This window comes from Crocuta crocuta, unplaced genomic scaffold, assembly GCF_008692635.1.
Source record: "Crocuta crocuta isolate KB4526 unplaced genomic scaffold, BGI_CrCroc_1.0 scaffold162, whole genome shotgun sequence".
In the NCBI taxonomy this organism is placed as follows: Eukaryota; Metazoa; Chordata; class Mammalia; order Carnivora; family Hyaenidae; genus Crocuta; species Crocuta crocuta.
This window is the reverse complement of record NW_027529433.1, coordinates 141,510-160,454: the sequence shown is the minus strand read 5'-3', so window position 1 is coordinate 160,454 and position 18,945 is coordinate 141,510. Positions and strand designations below refer to the sequence as shown.

Genomic DNA, 18,945 nt, shown 5'->3' with positions numbered 1-18,945 from the left:
TACAGAAAGTTGCTCTGTTCTGGAACAATGTTCTTTAATCAAAGGACCCTAAGAATTACACAGAGCATGAATGCAGTTATATCAAAACCTCAACTTCACAGACAGTCAATATACTGCAAGCCATTTTGCGTATGCTTAGGTAATTTTCAGCTGTATAGCAGGGCACAGATGAAGGGAAATGTTCTTGTATAGTCCATTCAAACTTGAATTTCCTGTAGAGTTCACCGAGGCACCAAAAATTTGGATTTGCAATTCATGAGAACATCCTGATACACATATGAAATATATAAACAAAAAACTGATTCCTGTTCTATTTAATAGTAAACCAGTCCTGTTCCATAGTTTAGGATAATAGGCTTAATTAACAACAGATTAAAATACTTCAAGCTATGCTTGTACTTTAACATCAGGAGCAGAACACTGGAATTCCTTCTGTCAGTTGGCTAAAACACACACTTTATTTAAAACTACACTTATCTACTACTATGCTGCATAGAAACCAGGATTTTAAAAAAGAAGGTGCCCTGGCATTCTGGGTATTGTAGGTGGGTCATATCTGAATAACTTTCTCCCTTTCTATTAGTTTGAGGTGGCAGTTACTGGCCTATAGCAAGGCCATGGAATATTTATTACCCAGGAGTCATAGATTGTTTACTTCTGATCCTTAGCATGGATATTTCATGCTGGTGCAGACAAAGAGGGATGAGGGGAGGCAGTGCATTTTTTTTTTTTTTTTTTTACAGAATGCATAGTCACACACATTAAGATCATGTTTTGCTCCATACTAATTTCTTTTTTAAATTTGAGAGAGAGTGTGAGTGTGGGTATGGGAGGACAGAGAGAGATGGGGAGAGAGAATTCCAAGCAGGTTCTGAGCTGTCAGTGCAGAGCCCTAAGCGGGACTTGGCTTGAACTCAGGAACCTTTAGGTCATGACCTGAGCCAAAGTCAGGAGTTGGATGCTTAACTGACTGAGCCACCCAGGTTCCCCTGCTCTATATCAATTATAGTAAATTAGTCTTTTCCTTCACTGTTTAGATCTCAAACTCTTAGTACCATTTTGTTTTACGTTTGGGCAATTAATGCATTACCATGAATAACTTAACTGTGAGACCAAGCTAGGTTTCAGTTTTTGATATAACCTAACCTTTTGTGGGATGCAGATGTTTAAATGATGATGCATCGTTCTTCTCAATCTGCTATCTGAAGATTAATTTGAAATAGTAATAATACACAATGAGATAGTCACAATAAAGGACTACAGAAGATCAATGCCTTCTATTTTGAAAATAAAGGTTTTCAACTCTGCAGTGACATTTATTTTCCATTTCTCTGGTGCACCAGCTATTTGTTTAATAAAAAGAGACCTTTCCAGTGACAAGGACATTATCTTACTCATTTCTATAATTCTGTGAGCACTATCAATCAGGGGGTTTGCTTTCAAGTCATGTTAATACAAAGTGGGTTTTTCGTTTCAGTTGTAGATCTCAAAGCCTGTACATGGGGTATAAAGCTAATACTAAGAGTAATTGCAATGACTGTGGCTTGGAAGCTAGAAGAAATAAAATGATCTGTGGAGTTTGGAATGATGTGCCCCAAATAATAAACTTTTATAGAACAAAACATACTGTTTTGCATTTAGAAATAAATTGCCCAGATATGAACAAGGAAGATAATAAACTTATTCAAGGTAGCTTCACAGGACAAAACTAGAACAAATGGATGACAGTGAGGAAAGTCAATTTCACACAATGCAGAAAGAATTTTGGTTAAGTCTTCTCAAAGTGAAATGAACTGCCCTACAAAATACATAATGCTTTCTGGGGCTGCAGGTGTTGAGGCAGATCAACAAATTATAACACACAAGGGACTCCTGCAGTGGAATCCTTTCGGGTTGGAATCTGATCTAACCTTTCAGGTCAAAACTCTTAAGAACATCAGGTGGATAAAACAGTCTGTAACAAGGAGGCTATAAATGAGCGAAAGACATGTCAATAATTAATTACAGCATAAATACATAGAAAAGTATGCTACATAGAGTGATGGTGATGCAAATAAAATACTAAGAGGGAATTGAGAAAAAAGTGACTAATTTCAGCAAGTGGTACAATATAAGGTTGCCTGGAGGAAGTATTCTATTAATGATCCTAGTGGGAGCCATAACTCAGGTGGGAGGGATCACGTGTAAGGGATTCCTGCCTGAGAGAAGTGAACGAGCAAAGGATGAGAGAACTATATGAATGTTTGGGAAGAGAAGATAGATAGTCTGGAGAGTGTCATTATCATCATCTTTGTGATAAATTTGCATTTACTGTAGCTACTGAGATCTGCCTTAACAAATAGTTGCGGTATTGTAAAATATCCTATATAAATCATAAACTTCACGATCATTCTATTGATATCCTCTTTGTAATGTAAAATAACATTGGAGAGTGATAAAGTTACAAAGTTAGGAAGCTTCTTCCCTCACTAGGAAAATAAAAGTAAGTAATGTTTTAAATCATAAACCTAGTCTGATTTGCTCACAAGATCCATTGGGTTCCTACTTCAGTTCAAATAACTGTAAAATTCATGCGGCAGTTTATTTTTAGCCATCCTCTATTTATTGAGTTCCATCTTTTAATTGTTCTCTTTAAAATGTTTTTCTGGGTATCTGATGTTTGCATTTTCCACTTTTTTGACAATAAAGTATCCAAGATAACCAAAATAGATACATAAATAACATTAGATTGTATTACAGTTGGATATGAACCTCCCAAACTTGTTCATAATTTTTCCTAGACAGCAATATGACTGGACAACACCTGAAAACAGACTGCAGGAACTGAGTCACCACTAACTCTCAGTATCTCAGTCTAGCTCCTTCAGGGAACTAAGGACTCTGATATCCCTCTGGGCTTGAAGACTTCGCTCTCTCAGAGAAATTAGGGCAAGCAGTTCAGAGCCATCCAGTCAAGCCAACCTGCTGACTTTGGGCATTTTCTACTGTGGGGGAAAGAAAAGCAGAATTTCCAACTGGCTAATGTTGCTACTTGTTAGTCTACCTGAAGCCCTTTATTTCCAGAACCTATTATTAGTCTCTCTTTGTTTTTGTCAGCAGTTTTTCTATGCCGTGCCAGGGGGTGGTTTTTGTTTGTTTGTTTGTTTGTTGATTTTGTTTTTTGGTATTTATTCTGTTGTAGCTTTGTAGTGTTTTTTGAATCTGTGCCATGGACAGTAAGTAACAAGCTATTATTTCTAATGTCTTTTTTTTTTTCTTTTTGAGAGAGAGAGAGTGAGAGAGAGAGAGGCAGAGTGAGGGGGAGACACAGAATCCAAAGCAGGCTCCAGGCTCTGAGCTGTCAGCATAGAGCCGGATATGGGGCTCGAACTCACCAACTGAGAGATCATTACCTGAGCCAATGTCCGACACTGAACAGACTGAGCCACCCAGATGCCCCACAAGCTACTATTTCTAAAACATCGTTTCTTTCTCACTTGCTGTTTCTCCTTCTGGGGTGGCCATGTCCACATTGCTCACAGATCTTTTACTCTCCTCTCCCTCACACCTTGTTACCCAAGCCCCAGTACCTTTATGCCTTCTGTCAGGTTTCAGTCGACTTCTTGTTGTCATTGTTGTTTTTCAGACCTTTTTTCCATTTACTATCTCTTCAATGTGTCTCAACTTTTTGTAAACTCCTGGATTGAGTTCTTAATTTTAGTTATTATTTAATTATTATTGTTTTCCCAGTATTAGAATTTCCATTTAAATGCTTTTGGTATTTTTGTAGTTTCCAGTTCTTTGGCAAACTTCTTTAGAGTCTAATTTCTTACACATATCACTCACATAAAATCTACATCTGATAACTGATTTTAGATCTCTTATTGATCTGTTTCTATTTTCTGTTTCATTACTGGGATTTTTTTGCTTATTTCTTTTTTTCTTTTTTTATGTTTTTATTTTTATTTTTGGGAGAAAGAGACAGACAGAAAGACAGACAGTGTGAGTGGAGCAGGGGCAGAGAGAGAGGGAGACACACAATCTGAAGCAGGCTCCAGGCTCTGAGCTGTCATCACAGAGCCTGACATGGGGCTTGAACTCACAAACTCTGAGATCATGACCTGAGCCAAAGTCTGACACTCAACTGACTGAGTCACCCAGGGTCTTCTTTGCTTGTTTGTTTTGGTCCTTTGGGCCTTCCAGCTGATATACTGGTTAATTGTAGGTGAGGAGAGGTGAAGCTAGAAAGGTAAGCTAGCTCTGGTCACTGAGAACCTTGCAAATGATATTAAATAATTTGAACTTAATGTTCAAAGTAATAGAAAGGTGTTGAAGGGGTTAAGCAGGCAACTGTTTTCAGATTTACACCTGAAAAACAGTAGCTTCAGTGTGGGAGAATAATGGTAAGATTTGCAAGAATTTGGACAAGAGAGGATGGGTCACAGAGGGTAGGGTTTATGCTAATGGAGATAGAAAAGGAGATATTTATGGGATAGAATCAATATGGTGACACTGTCTTTCTGTTTTTGGAAATAGAGTGTAGACAAAATGGTATAATTCACTACACTAGATAAAATTGGGAGCAGTTAAAATTTCAGAGAAAGAAAACATATCAAAACAAATCTTCGGTGACCCCAATGAGGAGTGTTCCATTGAGGTAGTTGAGGGAGAAAGCATATTGTTGTGAGTTGAAAAGTGGATGTGGTGAAGGGTTAGAGCATGACCATATGTAATCAATATATGAAGCCCGGCTCTGATGGGAAGGAGAGAGATTGGTAGATAGGAATGCATGTGGGATTATGGGGAATTATATATTTTTAAGACAAAAAGTTATGACCATAGTTAAATGCCAATGGGAAGAAATAACCAGAGTGGAGAAGTTGAAGATACAAGAGAGAAAAAGCTTAATTAATGGGGACTATCTCTGAGAAGACAGGAGGATCTGGGATCTGGAGCTCAGGGGACAATGTCTGCCTTAGACTCTTAGAGGTAAAGTATAGCTTTTGTTGTTGTTGTTTCCTAATAGAAGGGAAGAGAGAATATACGGGGGTGCTGATGGTCAAAAACAAGCTTTGCTGGCAGGAGGGTGACATAATTCTTTCCAGATGGCTTCTATTTTCAGTATGAATTAGGGAGGCTTAGACATCTGCTACAGGGGTTCAAGAAACAGAAAAACCTGTAAGAAATCTGGTAGAACTGCCACACAGCATTAACAATCCAGCTGAGGTCAGATATGATGACCTGTGGCCCATTCTACAGGGTGTTAGAAGTTTTCCCTAGGAGTTCCCAGCAACTTGGAGCAAGTATGGAAGAAGTAGGCTGTTAGACTTTCCTGAAAAAGCATTTCTGGCTGGTGGGCTCTTCTGCAGACAACGGGTCAGTGACAGCGAGAATGTTGGCAAGCTGATGGACAACAGAGGAGCAACCGAAGTGAGGGAGCAAACAGGTGGAAGGAAGACAGCAAGTCTGGGATGGAAGTTTCAGGTCAATTCGATGGAACAGTAGTCCAAACGATGACGGGGACTGTGACAGTTTTTAACTTGTGTATAAGAAAACCAGTTTGCTTGAGGCAGTCTTGGTTTATACTTGGTTTATACTACTTTGCTGGAATGATTAGTAAGTCACCTTACTAATTTCACCTTCCTTCACCTTCCAAGTGTTCTCAGTTGGCTAATAAATTATATGGCCTTGGGTCTATATAGATATGGCATGGACCAGGCTTGGTAGAAGGAAGATAATGCGTTCAAGGTTGAAAGGTCAAGTAAACATTACATGCAGATACAACCAAAATTCAATCATAAAACAAAACAGTACTAAAGGATTTATAATTTATTATCTTAAGAATGATATACTAATTTGCAGGTCATAAACTTATAGAAAATATTTGCATTAAATACTTGAGAGCCCTTTCTAGGGTATAAAATATATGACACTTTTGGTAAAATGAAAAATATTAATCACGTGAGGAATAATTTTAACATTGAGCAAATGGTCAATCTGGTATAACATGTAAATGAACTGAGTTAAGTTGAATCATACCTCAAAACATCACAAGGTGGCAGCACAACTACAAAATGAAATAATTAACAAGAGCAAAGATCCCTTTTAGCTATTTCTGCCATTAGAATATTTGGGAGTTTATATCCATTGTACATGCTTGTATGAATGTATGCTTTTACATTTCAAAATAATTTTATCATTATGTTGCCATAATGTTTTATCATTATATTGCCAACTTGAAAAACTGAAAATTAAAAAGTTTAAGTTTTTAACATGGACATTAGTTTAAAACATTTTAGGGAGGCCAAAATACATATCATTATGTCATTTTTATAACTACTAGCGTATAGGCTATCTATACAAAACACCATCATTACAAATGTTTTATAAATTTGCATCAGTTGGTATATTGTAGTTAGATAATTTTATCTCAATGACCTTTTCAATACATTTTTAACTAGAGAAAATAAATTCAGTAACTTCATTTGGCGACTTGTAGAAGGGAAGTGTTCAGAAGTCTCATGGAGACCTTCTTGTTTGTCATATTCTAGTAGTAGTAACTTCAAGTGCAGGGTAGGGTTATCCAATAAAAACTACAGGATGCCCAGCTAAATTTGAACTTCAGGTAAACAACAAATAATCTCATTAGCATAAGTATGTACCATGAAATATTTGAGACATAGTTCTACAAAACATTATTCAGTTATCCTTTGGTGTTTATAAGGCAGTACTAGTATGGGGAGCACTGGGAGGGAGAAGAACTGAGGGGCGGGGGGAATGGAAAGCAAGCTACTGGAAAAAAAACAGAGAAATCCAGGACTCTGGGCTCCAAATCTGATCTAAGATTTAGAGGTCTTCAAGATCAAGGAACTAGGAAAAGAATTATAAATGGACCTGAACTAGGCTGCATTCTGTGGCGAACTCATTTGTATGTTAAGCTAAACAACATGGGCTAAGGTTAATCAAGTACTTTGGTGAATTACCATCTACACCACACATTGATTACTGATTTTTAAACAACAAAATGCAACAACGTATATTTAAAGCTAGCTCAGTATCAGACAAAATTGAATAAATAACTACAATTCAGACATTTGGGGGTCTTACCCGGGTTCAGAGTTATTATTAAGTTATTATTCTGAAAATCTGTCATTAGAGTATCGAGGCTCGGAAATACCATTTTAATTTCATTTAATTTAACAAACATGTCTCACGTCTGGTACCTTCTCTATGCAGAGGACTGACTAAGACTCTGAGACATAAGGATTCATAACACTGTGATGTTATCCAACTCAGTGGATGTTTATCGTTGATAAAATAAGAGTTAAAATCATGCACAAGCGATGGCAAAATTCATTCTTACCGATTTTTTCCTGGGTTTCAGTTAATGGTCAGCTGCTTTTCCCTTTGTTCTTCCCTGAGATGATCTCCTTCCCTCTTCCATATGATTTTCAACTACCATTTTAATACCAAAGACTTCCAAATCTATTTCAGTCATGAGTTCTCCCCTCTGCTTAAAATACATACATTCAACTCACATGGGTTCTTCACTGTCCTGTCAGTCTTCCTAAATTAGATTCACAATATTCTCCTAGAAACTTTCATTCTTCCTTTATTCTCAGTCTTAGTCTATTGCATCTCTTTTCATGTTATCATATGCCCTTGAACAAGTAACACTATCCTTGACTTCTTTCTTCTATCCAATAAATGCATCCTTTTTAGATCATGCCTACACTGTTCAAAGCCTCTCTAAACTCATTTCCAGGCTTTAGTCTTGCTTTTCTTAACTTCAGAGATTTATTGAAATTATCAATTCTACTTACAGTATTCATCTTATGCCAATTTTTATTACTTAAATCTGAGAAGATTTTATGCACTTAACAACACTGAAAGATAGAAAGAAGACTAAAAAGGAAACAGAGTCAGGGGATGGCCTGAGGCTGGGAAGTGTTCAGACATCTGGAACATAGGCACTTGGGAAAAAAGACCAGGAGATGCAGAAAGCCCCATGTTCTGCACTTCCTGGGCACTGACAAGAACAGTAAGCATTTATAGGGCACCTACTGAATACGGGCATCTATATATTATAGCTAGGTGAATAATGCAGACCAATGAGCCTTTTCCTCTAGGCTGCGGGGAAGAAAGGGAAGGAAACGGGACTCTCTACATCTGGGTTATCAGACCTGGCAATTTAAAAAGGGGTGAGAACATCTTTATATAAGAAAAGGTAGTATCTCACAGGACTACCAAACTCTGGTGGCATAATCCAAGGAATGTAATCAACGAGAACATAAATCTGAAGCAACTAATAAAATATGACTATTGTTATGCTGTATGTTAATTAGACATAATACAGGAAGGAATTTACACAAATGACTGTGATTAGTGTTCCTTATATAAAGCCAAAGCAAATGTTCAATTTTTTTCCCCACAGTTCGTTTTCCAGAATCTATAATCAGAATCAATGTCAAAATTTCTCTGAAGCCAATTGTAGTTAGGTACCTGAGCCTGATTTCAAAAGATGTTGACTTTGACCCATATTTTCAACATGAGGGTTGATTCCTGTGCTTGCCCTACACATATTTCATCTTCTTCCCTCAGCCCCTTCACTTGGAAGAGTCCTTGGACCAAATATGTAGATTTCTGTCACTCCCTCCCTCCAGACCTGGACATTTAGGGTAGCCTAAGGGCTCAAACAGTAGAACATAAGAAGCTCTAGGTGCCCTCTCTGTCCAGGAGCAGCAACCCAAGTGCTGCAGAGGACGTGAGAGCAGCTTTTGGCAAAGTAAACCAAAGGGTTCAAACAGATGGGCTTTGGAAGCCCCTCCAGGCAGGAGAGGGGAAACTTGGTCTGGGCAAAGCTCTGGGAGAGGGTGAAAGGACAGGCTGATCCGGCTCAGCTAAAAGGAGCCATCATTAACAGGACCCAATGTCCTTCAAGTTTTTAGAAACTGGCCTTGAGGGAGTCCCCCTAGCCTCACACGTGGAGTGGAGAAAATGAGAGATTGAAGACCATGGAGGACTAAATCAGCTTAATTACACCCTTTGGTGTAAGAATAGGAAGGCCCCTAAATGTTTGAAATTCTTTTTACAAAACAAAACATTTGCTTTAGGGACATAAAAGGCTTGAAATGTAAATGCATGAGTGAAACTCATTCACACTGAAGTGTAATCAGTCAGTCAAGAAGTCAATAAACCAGAGAAGTATCAGATCTTCCGGAGTGGGGGTGGCAAGCTGGCGTTTCACTTTATGAGGTAGAGGCGAGGTGGAAAGTTTGGATAAAGGCAAAGAAAAGAGACCCAGGAGACTATGAAGGCAAACTTCACCTACGTGGTAAATTTTACTAGTGATTCATGATGTGCACCCATCTGTCTTCTCCACTGGCTTGTGAACTCCTCAAGCCAATTACTCTGCAACCCCTAGCATGGTGCCTGGTGCAAATGGTAAGCACGACATCATCCTGTGCTCAATCTGAATTTAGCTGCAAACTGGCAGACAGCAACTGTGTGCAAATGAATTTTTGCTTTTCCTGTCCATCCAAGCAGACAGATTATTGGAACCCTAGCCCTCCTGGAGTACTGGAGTGTTAGAGGTGCCCTCCCAGGCCCATCTGTGCCCACACAACTGAAAAAAACAAAGCTCTTATCCACTTAGGTAGATAGCAAATAAGGAAAATGATTTTAAAGGTGTATGCCCCAAATTCTCCTAATATGAAAACTCTGAGGCTAGAATTTTTGGGTTGTTTCTGTTTCTCAGTGTACCTTCGGATCTTGTAGCATTTTAGATTCATTATCATTATTTTGACCTGATTTTTTTTTTTAAATGAATTTTCATGGAAGGGTCCCAGCACATAGGGCTAGCACAGTGCCTGGTAAATAGCAAGTATTGAATCACTTTTCATTGAATGAACAAAACAAATGCGTGAATGATCAAATGAGGTGGTCCCCAATTCAAAATAAGGGAGTCAAAATAGGAAAAATTCATACACTGTAGGTGGGGAGTGATCCAAGATATTATTCATGAAACGTTATAAGTTTAGGAAAATCCAGATTCACCATAAAAATAATATGAATTTCGTTTAACTTAATTGGATTTTCTTTAACACAGTAAATGTACCTGGAGCATAGTAATTGGAATTTAGTAACAAATCAAGTGATTTGTGTTCCCTTCAGGGACACTTCTGTAGCTTCCAAGACTGAGAACCAACCCCTGAACTGTAGTCAGTTTTCTGTTACTTTTATTTTGTGAGTTTGTTTCGCTTGTTTTTGTCTTGCCTTGTTTTGCAAATAGTCACCTGGTCTACTAGCCAACCCCCCACCCCCATCTCAGGTGTCACTCTCCCACGCCTCTGTTAAACTAGAAGACAGTGAATAAAAGTTCAAAATAGTCCAGCACCATTTGATATTTTAAACAAATCCTGGATTTATCTGAACATGGCTAGGAACTCTTCAATCTCAGCAGCCTCCTCATCTCCATCCCTGGGAGAAGCCATTCTGTGGGCCTACTACTTACGATATAGCCAAGAACGCAGTAGCAACAGAGCATTTCAGAGATCTTGACTGGTTCTTTCTCATGAATTTGTTATTATCTAGTACCCTTAAGTCAACTGAAATCATTAATGACAATTTTGTAATCTGAATTGTCTGAATTTTTACTTTCACGGCCTCTGATTTTAGGTGCTTACGCTACAAATATGGGGTCCATTCTAAATCACAAGGATGGTTAGATGAAATTGTTAACAGAATGGTTTGTTTCTGGTGGATAACAACCTATTAGAAATAAGAATTAAGATAATATGCCTTATTTTACATGATTGATAGTGTTTCCAGCCACCACCTCTGATCAACTCAGGCTATAATTTTGTGGCATTAATGAAAAAGGACTTAATGAGAGGCTCTCCTTTCACCGCGTAGGTCTTACTGCCATACACAAAACCAAAGTCCCCAAAATAGGAAACTTCCATTCCACACCAGCAAGCCTAACTCAATTTGTGGATTACACCTCTAGAGCTCAGCAAGTAACAAATTAATCATTTCTTTTTCTTACCGAGGCATTTTACCTTCCAATGTGAATTTCAGAACTTGTCTTGATTAACGCTCGTGTGCTGAAAACTGTTGCCATTAAGTCATAGATCTTGCAAAAGGCCAATTGGAATAATATCTCATGTATCTCCTGGAGAAAAGTTTAACTTTTCTCAATGCAGTATTTTGATGGATTCATCTATGCCTTCCTGATGCTTCTTTCAAACAGTGGCTTTCCTTGTAATAGTTCTTTTTTTTTTTTTTTTTAGGATTTTTTTCTATTATGTCAATTTAATGAAAGCAATGTTCCTGCTTCAAAACTGCATATGAATAGCAGGTATTGAAGATGTTGTTCCACATGCTAATTACTAGCATTTGAGAGCAATATTCTATAAAATATTCTTCTGGTATCCCCAAATAAATTTTACTACTATCCTTTTACATTTAAAGAAAAAATGTCTAGAGAATATGTAATAATATGTGCTAGTATACGTGTGCTAGTTTTTTTAAGCTAGTATTTATTTACTCATGTAAACTCAGTAACACTGAACTTTACAGAAATGTATTTCCATTTGAGAAAGTGATTCAATACAGAAATGTATTTTCACTTAAGAAAGAGTGATTCAAGATTCCATCTCTCCCCATCCTTTCTTGAGCTAGGTAGGTCATGACATCTTTGCACAAAACACATCTTCTATTGGAAATGGGTTACAGTTATTAAACTATCTCCTCATGGGGGCAGAAAGTTGATGGTAAATTACTCAGTACAGATTATACTGATTTTAAATGCAACCACTGGGAATTTAATCAACTATTAAGTGGTGCCTTGAGTTTTAAATGATATGAAAGTCACTTACCGTATTTTCTACTGTGAGCACCTACCCCAATGTCTGGCAAACAGTGTTCAATGTCAACAGAATGGAAGTCAGACTTTCAGACTTTTTTTAAGGAGAGGCTGGTGAGAAAGCCTTCTGTGACTCTTCCACTAGGTGGCACACAGGGACCGTACTTCACACACAGAAACATCACAAACCCTACCTTTCATGGTGTAAATAAAGAGCAGCATTATTAATTTATGCTATCACGTCCATTCTACACCTAATATTTGTTTAACCAGCTGTTTCCTCTAATTCTCCTTAAACACTATTGATTACAATCCTAAGTATATTCAGGGTTCCATATCTCCCCATTTTCTTCCAACAATATTTTGTTACCTTTAAATAACAAACTAAATACATTTAAATAGCATAGACCAAGTACCGTGGTTACTAATAATGAATCCAAGATGTTGAAAAATTAACTAAAGGCAACAGAAGACTCTGATGTAAAAGTTATTTTCAAATTTGCTGTGCATTTTGTTGGAGTTTTAATTGGTGGAATACCATTACCTTAAAGTAGTCTGGAAAATAAAACATGCATGGGGAACATGCAAAAGGAAATGAAAAGAAAGCTAGGACTAGTATTTTCTGGAAATGAGAGTTATTTTCTGAAAATTATTCGTGTTCATTTTTCCAGAGGCAAAGTAGTGTCACCTTAAGATTCAAAGACTTCTTCAGCTCTTCAGAAAATACTAATATTCCACAACCAAGATGTTAAAAGGCAGGACTGTTCCGTAAACCATCTACTCATAAAGTATCTTTCTGCATATTCCGCCAAATGTATTTATCCTGGATGTGTTACTTGCTCCCAAAGGAAGGAAGAGGAAGTGAAACTACTAGGGACATAATGAATTGATTCTTCTCTGTGAAAGTCTCTTCAGTACTTCTAAATTACAGTGTCCGTCATTCCTCTGAAAGACAGGGTCTGCTGACAATAAATAAATGGCTCACTTTATAAGAACATGATGCTCTCCTCTTTCTTTTTTTCTCATAGAAAGCCCAGGCCCACCGGACGCTTCTGTTTGGAATACCGGCTTCTGGGCATGTTCTCCCTGGGGACCAGATATCTTTTGAGTTTGTTGGTTTTTTCTTGCTCATTCAATTAAGTTTAAGGAAAATTACTTCCACTTATCTATTTTCCCATTTTAAGCTGTTTCCAATTTTGTGAAGAGGTTACCAAAAATGTAACATCATTCTCATAGCTTAAACAATTAAATTATTGAGAACAGATAGCCCGCAAATGACTAAAGGCTAATAAATACTCAATAGACTTCTGGCGTACATTCTATTTTACTGAATGGAATTGAAACTTCTTAATTAGTAGAAATAAATGCAACTGAGGGTAAAAACTGATGTAAGAATTAAGAATATCGCACTAAAAGTTATCCAAAAAGAACTACTATGATATATTTTTGGTAGAACCGTATTCCCATTTTATGATTCCATTAAAATATTGAAGTCACCGAAGTGTGCATAAAATTACTGCAAAATTTAGTACACTGAAATAATCAAATAGAATGATTACCAGAAACGATATTTGTAATGAATAAATATTACATTTCACTTAGAAATTAATTCATGGGCTTTATTTCTCAAGAACCGTTAGCTTCCAAGAAGCCAGCCAGTATGTTTGATTTTATGACATCACGCTGGAACATGTACAGGAATACTTTCCACCCTAAAAATTCCCAAATGTACTAGCCACTTTGTGTATTTTTCCAGTGATAAATGAAAATAAAATAACTTATTTTCAAAGTAGTAAACCGTCTCATTTTGAACACAACAGTCACATTCAATGGAAGAAAACAACTTCACTTGAGCCCCAAGGTGTTCAGATTTGCTTAGAGTGGCGAACAGTCTCACCACATAAATTGTTTAACCAACTTTTAAAAGTAATCTCAACAACTATGACTTTAAAATATTTTTCAGTGTCTTAAAATCATCTATCAACATCATCCTATGTATGACATGCATCATAATTCTATGATCTTAATTTCACAATTAACTGGAGAAGCTGGAAACAAAACTGGGAACTTCTCAAAGATTATCAATCTAACAGGTATTACCTACATGATTATGGTAACTTTCTTTTCCACACAAACTTATGTATTTCCTACAACAAAACTTCTAGGTCTGGAATNCTTTCCTTTTTTTTTTTTTTTTTTTCTCTCAGGTGCTATAAAAATGCTTGTTGAGACACAAATGGAAAAGCCACCAGTTGGAAACCACATGCCTACCAGATTTATAGTAGCGCTAGCAAAACCCAGGATACTAGAGTTAATCCTTACCCCAATCTAGACTGAACTTCTTAAATTGCAATCCAGCATTTTGTCTGACAATATGACTCTTCCAAAAAAAAAAAAAAAAAGGGAAAGTGTCATGTTAAACCCCCCCAAAATTAAAGAAAAATAAGAAAAATCATTTTAATGTATATATACATCATAATATGTATTGCTCTCTGAAATCTTAAAGGCACAAGGTTTGAGAGGAAGAATGAAAAATTTATGGAAGTTTTACCTTGTCCTGAAAGCCAGAAGTTCAGATGCTCTCAAGTCCTGATGTGGTTGGTGCCTGGAGATCAAGTGAAGCTAGCGCTCTTTCGCCTCACCTTAAGTCTGTCTCTTGGCAAGTGTATGTGTGTGCGTGTGTGAGTGTGTGTGTGTGCAGAATGTGCCTTTGTGGCGCTGGATGGCAGAGGTCCTGGTCCTGGGAAGAAGGAGGCACTTTCTCACCAAGAGCAGAAGAAAAGCAAAGCGTCACCAGGAAAGTTCTCCTCCCAGATCCCCTAATTACAGCCTAACGTGCACTTCATGCAAACTTCAGGGAGGAAGGGAGGGGCAGCTCTGTGCCCAGATCTTGTGAAACAGCAGCTTCTTAGATGACTTTCCACTCTGCTCGGATCCCCGAGTATCCCGCTCAGGGGTTCAGAAAAAGCAGCAGCTAGAGCCGCAGCCCCCCCCCCCAACACCTCCTGAACCCTCACCGGTCCTAGGTCTGTACAGAGGGGCTGGAGCAAGGGGTCTGGAGGATGATCTCTGGGGCAGCGGTGTGAGGCAGAAACTCCAGGACAGTACATTTTCGCTTGGTTTTTTAGCCTCTGTTTAAAGAAAAATCCGAAGGTAGAAAAGGTCCTGGGGCTTCTCCACCTCCCTCTCCCCAAAGTAGATCCAGGGTGAATAGGTAGAGAGGCAGTCATGACAACAGCAGACAGAGTTTCACAAATGGAGGTACCCTTCCACCCAAATTGCAAGAAGTGTGTTTTCTTGTTAACTGGACTCAATTATCAATACTGGGTTTGAATCTCCCTTAACAAACAACTGCTATTGTATCCCTGGATGACAGAGCTCAAAGAACCTGGAGTTATTTATAGAGTGAGGAATGCGAGGGGCAGACGAGATGGGTGGGGTTGGCTTATGGATACATACCCAGGATTAGAACCAGATGGGCGCAGGGTGCGCACACACACAGGCGCGCGCGCGCACACACAACCCCCCCTAAAATAACCTCTGGGGAAGATGCTGGGACACGCGGGAAAACGCCTCCTGAACAAATAGACGTTTATTTATAACTCCTGGGAGAGTATATAGGTCCATTGATTCCCGCCTTGAGTAACCTAGGGTTTTGGAGAGGAAACGGCTTCATATTTCAATAACAGAGCCACCTTTGATGGAGACTNGGGAGGGAGCGGGCCTGGCCTGGGGATGAGGACAAGCAAACAAGCTGAGGGGCTCCGGGCCAGCGAGGAGGCGAGACGTGGGCTGGCCCGCCCGAGAGCCCGGGGGTGCAGGGCACCACAGGCGCGGGGCGCTGGGAGGCGTCCAGGGACTCGCGGCCGCATTCCCGCTCTGGCCCGAGGGCCGGGGAGGCGCAGGCTGGACTGCGGGCTCCTCACCACCGCGGCTGCAGCTGGGGCGCTCGTAGGGCGGGGAGACCCGTGGGGCAGAAGGGCTGGCGGGGCCGAGGACTGAGGAGCAGACGGATTGGTGCGGCCGGGGGACTTGCGGGCAGATGAGCTGGTGGAAATGTGCAATGGGACAGAGGCGCAGTGAGACACGGGTCCAGCGAGGCAGGGACGTNGTTTTAAAAAAAAAAAAAAAAAAAAAGAAATTTGCCCCCAGCTTTCCCTTGACGTATTTCACTGATTCTTGCCCCAGACTCGTCGTCCTTGCCATTCAGGTGTTTGGTAAGTTAACACGTGCCTCTTGGAAAGATTTTGTTCCAAAAACAAACCAAACACCCACAAACCCTCACTAAAAGAAGGCAGTTATATTCAAACTGAAATAATTAAAAAAAAAACGAATCCTCCAACAGCCAATCCAACATCTTTCTTGTAGAGTCGTCCCAAAACCCGGGGAAGATGCCGTTTTAGTCATTTTTTCTATTTCTCCCCACAGAACACTGGCCGCTAAAGGTTTTGCCATTTTATGTCGTTAATTTAATGGCTATTGAGACAGCTGTTATACTGTAGGCCCCCACATTAATTGCCAATAAAAATAAGATACTTCTCTGCTTTTCAACTATGAGAAGAGTTTTTATGCTTTCTTGTAAATGTTCAGGATGATGTTTATTTTAAGGAACATAAAGGAATTAGACTTAAAAACAAGTATCTTACAGCTTTTATATCAAAGATTCATAACGATGGTGAGGCTGGTGGTGTGTGGTTATGAAATCATGTAAAGCGAGTTTAAACACTAACCTTGTTCTTTCAGCTTAAAAACCTAACTTCTGGGAGTTGCCTGGGGAGTACATCAAATCGGCTGGCCCATGCATGGCACTTGTTCCCTTTGTTTTGTGGTCTGCTCCATAAATTTATTCTCTTCAGGAATTGTCTGTTAGGCATACAAGGCCATCTGTTTTGCAATTTGGATGGATCGCAGTGAGTTACTCTAGAATTTTTGTTTGTTTCAATCTCAGGTATAACCCCACCAATTGAGATAAGCTTCAAGAAACAATGATAGCTACTTACCTCTGTTCCAGACAAGAGGTATCCTTATTTCCTAGCTCCCTTTCCAAGTCACCTAGTTACTAGCCTTTGTTAAAAGATCTCCAGTATTTTTAATCATAAATACTTACCTTGTCAATAGTGTGTGTTTTAAGGCTGATTAAGACTTAGTTTAATTGACATCAGATACATTTTCATTCATTTTCGATTTCACATATTTTACCAATTATTTAAAATTTACACTGGAATCATCTTTAAGAATCTTAAAAATATTTTTAGGTTTAAGTTAATTAATATTCACCTAAATAATGCTTTATAGAGGTAGACATTACTTTGATCAATTACTATAATTATGCATCAGGTCCAAGTCATATTAATAAATCTTAGTTAAAAAAAATCTAAGGAAGGAACTAATTAAATAAATACAAATCTATTTCATGACCAAATATATTGGGAAGGTAGAAGTTGTAGGGGTGCCTGGGTGGCTCAGTCAGTTAAGCGACTGACTTCAGCTCAGGTCATGATCTCACCGTTTGTGGGTTCTAGCCCTGCGTTGGGCTCTGAGCTGACAGCTCAGCTCAGAGCCTGGAGCCTGTTTCAGATTCTGTGTCTACCTTTCTCTCTGACCCGCCCTACTCATGCTGTCTCTCTCTCTCTCTCTCTCAGAAATAAATAAAAAACATTAAAAAAAAAGAAACTGTAAAAAAAATTGGAAGACCCAAATACCTGTATTCTGTGTATGAAGCTTCCCTCTATTAACATTACTAATTCATGTGGAATCACATGTCTTTCATGGCATATTGAAGTATTTTTGGTTTTGTTTGGGGGAAGGCAGGGCAACCAGTTTTTAATATTTTAAGAAAAACCAAATATTTTCTCCAGTATTAATTTTTAAAATGACTATGTGCTTAAAATGTATGTCAGGTTCTACCTTAAGTTACTTGGCTAGTGCTAGAGATACAAAACCTAAAAATCAAAGTTGAAAATCAAGGCAAGTGCAAGAAAAACCAAATACAAAGTTAGAGCTAATGGTCACACACACACACACACACACACACACACACACACACACACCAGCACATTTTGAGAGGATCTTGTTTAGCATGGTGCAAAAATACTTTTTAAGAATGAAATTAGATCAGGATGGTACTATGAAATGTAACTTTCCATTCTTTTCCTAATTGTAAGACAACTTAAATAATCCAGTTGGACTAGATAACTTGGAATATTCAACCATTTTGACCTACAAAAAGGCAATTTCATCCACCTTAACCTAATACAAACTTAAATATGTGCATAAACATTTTCACCATTTAAAAAAATATCAACCTAAAATATCATGAATTTTTAATATGTGATAAATTTGCAAGGAGAATGGCATTCCTCCTGGCATATTACATCACTAATGAAATATACATTTGTATTCAAATGGTGATTATCTAAATTCATCTGCTTTTCAAACTCTGAAAGAGGCTGTTCTATTATCCACTGAATTCCAAAGAACTCTTAGCCTGTGAGTTCACGTTTCCTGGAATTTTTGCCTCGGGCTAATATTATACCTGGCTGAACATCTGTGGGGATAAAGGTGCAGCTATGTGCACTTTGAGGTGCCTAGGGAGGAAAGCCATTTGACCTTTCCTGTCTGAGGGCTCAGAACTTCATTAAAACATCCCTTGGGATTGCGGGCATAACCATGAGAAAGACATCACTTGTAATTAAGTCCTTCCCACTGGCTATATTCCTGTTGAACTCCATGATTAAAATACAAATTCAATATTCGAAATGGTCACAAAGCATTTGATAAAAGGTTATTTTGCTTTTAATGCAATGGGGGGATGATAACTTTCCAAGGGCCCACTTTTTGTGCTCTCACTCCCAGAAAGTGTCCTGTAGAGAGTCTCTTCAAAAGGGCAAATGAAATAATTAGGCAGTAAATTGTTCAAATGTTAAGAGCAGAGCTGTTCTAGAAGCTAGTGAGGCTATATGAATATCATATCAAGTGATAAATATCCTCACCTCCTGAGAAGTGAGCGTCTACATGGTCCCCTGCTTGCCTGTTGGACTGGTTTTGGTTTCGTAGCACCTCTCTTATAATCTATTGTTTCTCAGTGTGTTTCTTTTGTC

The 18,945-nt window shown here is 38.5% G+C and overlaps 1 protein-coding gene across 1 annotated transcript in view; it reads right to left on the bottom strand.

The window, feature by feature from the left end:
• Positions 1-14,644, bottom strand: part of HAPLN1 (hyaluronan and proteoglycan link protein 1) — a 72,073-nt gene extending 57,429 nt beyond the window's left edge. The window contains exon 1 of the mRNA XM_077759846.1: positions 14,397-14,644. The gene's annotated coding sequence lies outside the window, so the exon portion shown is untranslated. The remainder of the gene's footprint in view (positions 1-14,396) is intronic.
• Between the last annotated feature and the right edge of the window lie 4,301 nt (positions 14,645-18,945).